This window comes from Salvia miltiorrhiza, unplaced genomic scaffold, assembly GCF_028751815.1.
Source record: "Salvia miltiorrhiza cultivar Shanhuang (shh) unplaced genomic scaffold, IMPLAD_Smil_shh original_scaffold_404, whole genome shotgun sequence".
NCBI classification, from domain to species: Eukaryota; Viridiplantae; Streptophyta; class Magnoliopsida; order Lamiales; family Lamiaceae; genus Salvia; species Salvia miltiorrhiza.
In genome coordinates, this window is record NW_026651542.1 from 574,401 (window position 1) to 581,672 (window position 7,272).

General features: G+C 36.7%; 1 long non-coding RNA gene across 1 annotated transcript; it reads left to right on the forward strand.

Annotated features, from left to right (window-relative positions):
* The first annotated feature begins 5,757 nt into the window (after positions 1-5,757).
* LOC131004462 (uncharacterized) lies at positions 5,758-6,843 on the forward strand. Its single transcript, XR_009095026.1, has 2 exons — positions 5,758-6,035; positions 6,552-6,843. It is a non-coding gene; the product is annotated as an uncharacterized LOC131004462 (long non-coding RNA).
* Positions 6,844-7,272: the final 429 nt, after the last annotated feature.

Below are 7,272 nucleotides of genomic sequence, written 5' to 3' on the forward strand. Positions count from 1 at the left end.
TACCCATAGACAGAATTACTACGGTATCATCCGTATGCTCTAACTTAGAATTTAAGTTAGAATCGATTAAGCTCGAGATTAGAAATCTGAGACTGATGCATATGTGGTACTTGGATATAAATGTAAGGAATGGACTGGTTAGAAGAAAATCGTGCGAAGATACAATGCACGGAGAGATGAATATATTTTCAGCTATTTGGCCGAGAACCAATTTCCTTCATTGGTATTGAGAGAAAATGGAAGAAGACGCCGATTATCTCGGCACTGTAAACAAGAAATCCCTTGCAAAGAAAAGATACAACCGCGTATGTTGTATATCTGAACCAGAGAGACGAATCCAAGGCAAATGTTGATGACGCGCCAGTCGTGTGAGATTACAAAAACGTTTTCCCTAAAACTTTACCGGGTTTTCCCCAGATCGACAGCTTGAGTTTACGATCAAGTTAGAACCTAGCGCCGTACCGACGTCGAAAGCGTCGTACAGAATGACCCTCACAGAGTTGCAAGAGTTAAAGCTGCAACTCCAAGAATATCCAGATATGATTTTCTTTTCGACCCAGTGTTTTTCCGTGGAAGAGCACCAGTTCTTTCTAAAAGAAGGATGGAAGCTTGAGGTTGTGTTTCGTTTATCAAGAGCTGAACAAAGTGACGTTAAAGAATAAATATCCGTTACCCCGGATCGATAATCTATTCGATCAACTACAAGGAGCGAGCACTTTTTCAAAGTTTGACATGAGAACGGGATACCATCAGCTGAAGATATGATCGGAAGATATTTCCGAAGACGGCATCGCGTATGCATTATGGCATTACTATAAACTCAAAGATGTTTGGAAGATATGTCTTTCGGTTTGACGAACGTCCCGACAGTATTCATGGATCACATGAACCGCGTTTTTCGCGAATACCTAGACAAGTTTGTGATAGTCTTTATTGACGATATCCTGATTTACTCAAAGAGTAAACGAGAACGCAAAGAGCGTATGATGATCATGTTAGAAAGATTACGAGCTGAAAAGCTTTAAGCAAGGTTAGCAAATGAAAGTTCGGGCCTGAAGAAGTCAATTTTCTCGGCCATATTGTTTCTGCGAGAGGAATTGAAGTAGACCCAGCAAAAGTTCAAGCGGTACAGGAGCGGAGATCGCCAACCACACCGCACGAGATTCACAGTTTTCTGGGATTAGCAGGGTATTATCGACGTTTTATTTACGGCTTTTCGAAAATCGCTAAGCCATTGACGCACCTGCTGAAGAAAGAAGTCAAGTTCGTTGGACGAACAAATGCGAGCGAAGTTTTCAGAGTTAAAGAAGAGGCTCACTATAGCCCCAGTGTTAGCTATTCCAGAAGGGGATCAAGAGTATGCAGTTTATACTGATGCATCGAGAAACGGTCCAAGATGTGCACTGATGCAAGAGTGAAGAGTTATAGCGTATGCTTCGCAACAACTGAGATCACACGAGATGAGTTATCCGACGCATGATTTAGAATTAGCAGCCGTAGTGCATGCTTTGAAGATCTAGAGACACCATTCCTATGGAGCACGGTGTGAGATGTACACCGATCATAAAAGTCTCAAATATTTCTTTGAGCAAAAAGATCCGAATATACGACGAAGAAGATGGCTAGAGTTGATGAAGGACTACGATTGTGGAATAAATTATCACCCTGGGAAGGCTAACGTTGTAACCGACGCGTTGAGCAGAAAGAATCAGAGAGAGTTAGGATTTCTCCTTACTCGAGAAGAGAACCTAATCGAGGAATTCGAGAAGATGAATTTGGAGGTAGTAATACCACCACGAACGACAGAAATAATAATTTCTGCGCTGAACGTTACCCCCTGACCTACGATCGAGACTGGTCACAGCATAGAGAGTGGATGAGAAGATGGAAAGATTGCGAATAAAGTTTCGAACCGAAAAAGTAGAGAATTATGGAGAGATGTCAGATAATGCCTTTTTGTTTAAAAAGAGAGTGTGTATACCCGATAAAGAAGAGTTGAGGAATGAGATTATGAGCGAAGCTCATGACACCCTTACACCACACATGTGAGCAGTATAAAAATATGCCAAGACTGAAACGACGCTTTGATAGGAGAATAAGAAGCGAGAAAGGGCATCTTTCGTAGAAGGATATTTAACGTGTTAACACGTGAAGGCGCCACTTTGGCAACCTTATACAATTATACCTATTAGAGACTTCCACAATAGAAGTGAGACCACTTAGCCATGAATTATGGCATCGATTAGCAAAATCGAGAAAAGAAAACTCAACAATTGAGTAATTGTGAATAGATTCTGTTGATGATAGAAACGATGATTATGTGAGTTTTTTCCCTATCTCGGGGGAGCATGTTATTTTCGAGTTAACAAGAACTCAAACCGAGATACATAGGACCTTATGATGTATTAGAGTAAGTAGGCCATGTAGCCTATAAACTAGCGTTGCCTCCGAGCTTCGCGAACGTCCATGACGTTTTCCATATTTTCTCATTTGAGAAAGTTCGTGTTTAATCCAAAACATGTCATCTATCAAGAAGAGGTGTCCCTGGAACCAGTTTTGAGCTACGAAGAGATAGACCTGATGCTATACTGGACTGGAAGATCCAATAATTGAGGGACAAATCGATTCCTTTGATGAAAATCCAATGGAGATATTATAGTCAAGAAGAATCAACATGGGAAGTTGAAGAGAAGATGAAAGAGAAGCACCCAGAGCTTTTTCCGAAGAAGAATAACTCAAATTTCGGGACGAAATTTTTTTTAAGGGGGGTAGGATGTAGCACCCCGTACTTTTCCTCATGTTGTGAGATAGTGTCTTAACACTAATAAGAGTACCGGAGATGTCGAAATACGAGACTATTTTTTTTATGATTAGATAAGACAGATTGTCATTTAAATAGAGATACGAGTGACTAAACCGAGGATAGAGTTAGAATGATGAGATTCGAGAAATGAGCTGAGATAGAGATGCTGATTGAATTGAGTTGAGATTTTATTTCCGATTACCGGGAATAAATTTACAGATACTGAGTTATCAGAGTTTGACTGACCTATTAAAGAGAATAGGTATAATGAGTCCGACCTAGAGTCGAGGAAGAAAGAGTGAGAACCTTGATGAAAAGAGTCGGTCCGAGAGATGTCTAGTTTGTTTGTTTGCCGACTGCTTTAATGTGACATTATGTGAAATTACGTGACTGATCGATTATGTGATTTTCGTGATGTGTGTCACTGTGACCGAGTTATTATGATTTTTATTCGAGACCTTAGCATTTGGAATTTTGATTGAGTTTCCAAAGCAGGTATGGGTTATTTTTATCGAGAAATCGAATGATGCCGGTTTATGAAAATTTTTCCGGGCATAATTTTTTTAAATTATTTTTCCTACGAAGAGGAATATTATAATTGAGTGAGTGCACTAATAATAGTGCTATGATCATTATTTTGGTCACATGAATAATTATACTATGGTATTTTATTAATGAGTGACTTTACCATAGTTTTGTGATTTTTATTTAATCACCCTTCACACTTTATTTATTTTCCCATACCATATGTTATATGTCTCAATTTTGCTAAGTATGGAATTGAGAGAGTAAAGAATTGAGAGTATGAGATGGGAGAGTGTAGAGATTAGAGAGAGATTAGAGAGAGAAAGATCATTCATTAATTAGCAAATATTTCATAAGATTTGCAAATCTCCTTTAAAGATTGCAAGATCATTCTCAATCTTGCAAAGCTAATTTCTCTCTCCCTCACTTACAATTTTCGGCCAACATCATCTCTCTCCCTCACACACATTTTCTCCCAACACACACTCATCTTCTCCATTTCTCTATTCCACCATTTTCCACCATTAGAGCAAACCTTCGAAGCTTCCAACAAAATTACCAAACACCTCAAACCACTCTAAAACTTTCCATAAACACTATCTATCCTCATTTATTCAAGAGAATCCTTGAAGAAGAAGCTCCAAAGTAGAGTGAGAAAGTGTAAACTTTGGTAAGAACTTGGGTAAGTAACCATGTCTTTCCTAAAATCTTGTTTGAAAGATGTTATGTAAGTGTATTCTTGAAGGATGAGCGAGAAAATCACCCCTCCCTTTTCTTTCCCAAATTTTCGAAAAATGGGTCTTCACCCCTTTCAAAATTTTTCTTTTTCTTTTCTTGTTTGGGGGTGAAAAATGAGAGTTATGTGATGTGTATTGATGTTTGATATATGTTGTGAAATATGTGTCATGAGATGTGAAACTTTGATGGAAGTTAGTTTACCCCAAAAATGGTAACTTTTGAGTTAATGAGTTAAATGATGAATTGATGATATAAATGAGTCTATGAGGTGTAGATGATGATGATTGATGGATTAATTTAAGTATATGATGTCAATTGGAGTTTTTGATGTGGGTTAGTTTATTAAAAATTAGGGATATGTGTATATATGCCCCTATTTGTGAATTGATGGTTTTGATGTGAGATTAATTGGTTAAAAATGAAAGATCTATGAGTAGATTAAAGATTTGTATGTGTTGTAAAAATTTCAAAGAGTTAGTTAGTAAAAATTAGGACTTTTAGTCTATGTGTTATTTAAGTGTTTTTGCTTGAGATATATGTTTTTAAGCATGATAGTAGTGTCTTTGTATTTTGATTAAGTCTATTGTAGGCTAAATAAAATTTTGACTAAGTTTAGTTTGTATGAGTTTTGAGTTTTTATATGATGTGAGTTTGATGCTTTATAAAATGAGGTTTATTTGCTCTATGATCATTATGAGAATTTTATCCATGTTTTGCTAAGAGTTTTATGTTGATACATGGATTTTCATAAAAATGTAATAAATATAGTTTTTATGATAAAAAGAGAGTAAATATGAGAATAATGAGTTATATGATGTAAATGATCATATTTGAGTATTTGAGAAATTTCGAGCATGAAATTGAGAAAGAGAATTGATTGATACGTTGTTGAAACGTTTCCCTTGAGATTTGAGTTAAGATGTAAAAGAGGAGAGTTAATTTGAGTATGATGAGTATTTTAATGTTTTTGAATGTTTTTGAGTGTTATATGTGTTTAAATTGAGCTTTGATTGGTTTTCCTTGAAGGAATGTTGAATTGAGCATTTAAGAGTTTGAGATGAGTTTTTGATGATTTTTCGTAGGCTACTGACCTACTGTGATCGACGGTTTGTCGATGTCAAAAAGCTTTGAAAATTTTACAGAATGTCCCTACATGAGTCTTGAGCACCTCTGTAAAATTTCAAGTCATTTGGACTTGATTTGCTATTTTTATAAAATGCAAAACCAAATCTGCACATTTCTGCCGGGAATTTCAGAGAACAGGGGACAAAGTCATTCATTTCAGTGACTTCCTGTATGATCTAGCTTTCCAAATTTTTATTGTATCAACCTTACTGTATGGGCTAGATATCCACCAAATTTGAGCTCAGTTTGACAACGTTTACTATTTTTCAAAAATCAATGTTTCCGATTGCTCAAAACTGCCGAATATGGTAGACCGTGGTAAAAACGCCATATCTCCCAAACCACTTGGAGTTTCTGACTCTACTTTTTTTTTAAATGAAACTAGACTCAAATACCTTTCTTTGGTATGAGTCTGGAATCCAGGGGATGTCGGAGTCAGAACGTGTTAAAGTTTGAAGTCGAGTCTGTGTAAAAACAGAACATGATTTGTTGATGTTTGATTGTATTCTCTTATGTGCCTTATGTGTTTATGTTGCCCAAGTGTTTGAATGAGATTAGACGAGTCTTATATGAGAGATGAATCGAGACCTAGAACCATGATTTTCTTGAACCCTATCCTTGGACTTAAGGATTTGAAATGAGTAAAGAGTTTATGTAGAGTTGATTAAGAGATAGAATATAAGATAGAACATGAGTTGAGGCATGAGTTTTTGTCGTTGAGTTTCTAATCGAGATTCATTTTATGACATGAACCTACGATGATGACGATGATCCCTGAAGACACGAGCAGAGCAGGGAAGTAAGTAACTCCGCTTTGACGGGAGTTTTTGAGTAAGGTCTTCAGGTGGGCAATATTTTGAGTATACGAATATTATATGAGCTTTCTAAAATTGTTTAATGATGTTATGAGATTAACAAATGTTTTGAGATAAATGATGTTTGAGAACTGTTTGACTTGCCAATTTTTGATGTTGAGCTTGTATGTTACCCTCTACTGATGAGACGAATTCGGATCCTGCCAAAAGCGGGGTTGTGTACACAGAGGTGATCGTGAGCCGTCTTCGGGTCGGCCGGTCACGGTGCTTGAGAAGGAGGCCTACTTCTCAGTACCTTAATAATGATGAGTTGTAGATGTGGTACATGCATGATGATGAGTACTTTGATAGCGCTATCGTTTCTTTATGATATCATAATTATGAAAACTGCATGCACAGATTCATTTACGCTAACTTTATTTCTGTGTATTGCTGAGATGTGGCAAGTTTCAAACTTATAGCTCTATGAGCACCTTTCTTGTTTTTCGGCGTTTGCCCACTGAGTATTATATACTCACGCCCTGCATGTATTTCTAAATGTGCAGACTAAGCGAGGAGCGAGATTGGTCTGGTGCTGGCGGGGAAATGTTGGAGGATGTATTTACTTTATCGTATTTCCATTTTGACGATAAAGTCTTGATGATTGATATACTTTATTTTTCTTTTGAAGTTAAGCAATGTACTCACGGTTATATGTCTTCATACATATAATCGGTTCGCCTTTTGCTGCGATACTCTGCATATTATGATTCCTTACGAAAAATGAGCGATACCCGTTTTGTTTTTGTTCGTGAAATTCCTGATAATTAAAAAGTTATAACGACATTGACGATTTTACCCTTGGGTTCATTTATAATGATTTCTTTAACACCTTTTGATGCGAGCTTCCGCTTGATGTTCGACCTATTCTTCTTATCTTTTATTCTTTTAAAAATAGTCGTATCGATACTCGTACCCCACTATCATTAGTGTCGGGAATCGGGCTGCGACAGAAACTGTCAATCTTTGACAACCTGCACTAAAAGAGCAATATCTCCAAAAACCTTTAACCTTTTTGGTTAACTACCATTTTTAGAGTGAACTACACTTCATGAAGTTTTTGAGATCAATTGGTATGATAGTTTATGATGATTGAGTTGGTTGTTATGAATTTTTAAAGATGACACAAAAACAGCAAAACTTTCTAGAAAACAACTTGATTATATTTGTTTTGATGGATGATACGATATGACTAAATGGTGTGAGTTGTGAGAGTTATGATTAACG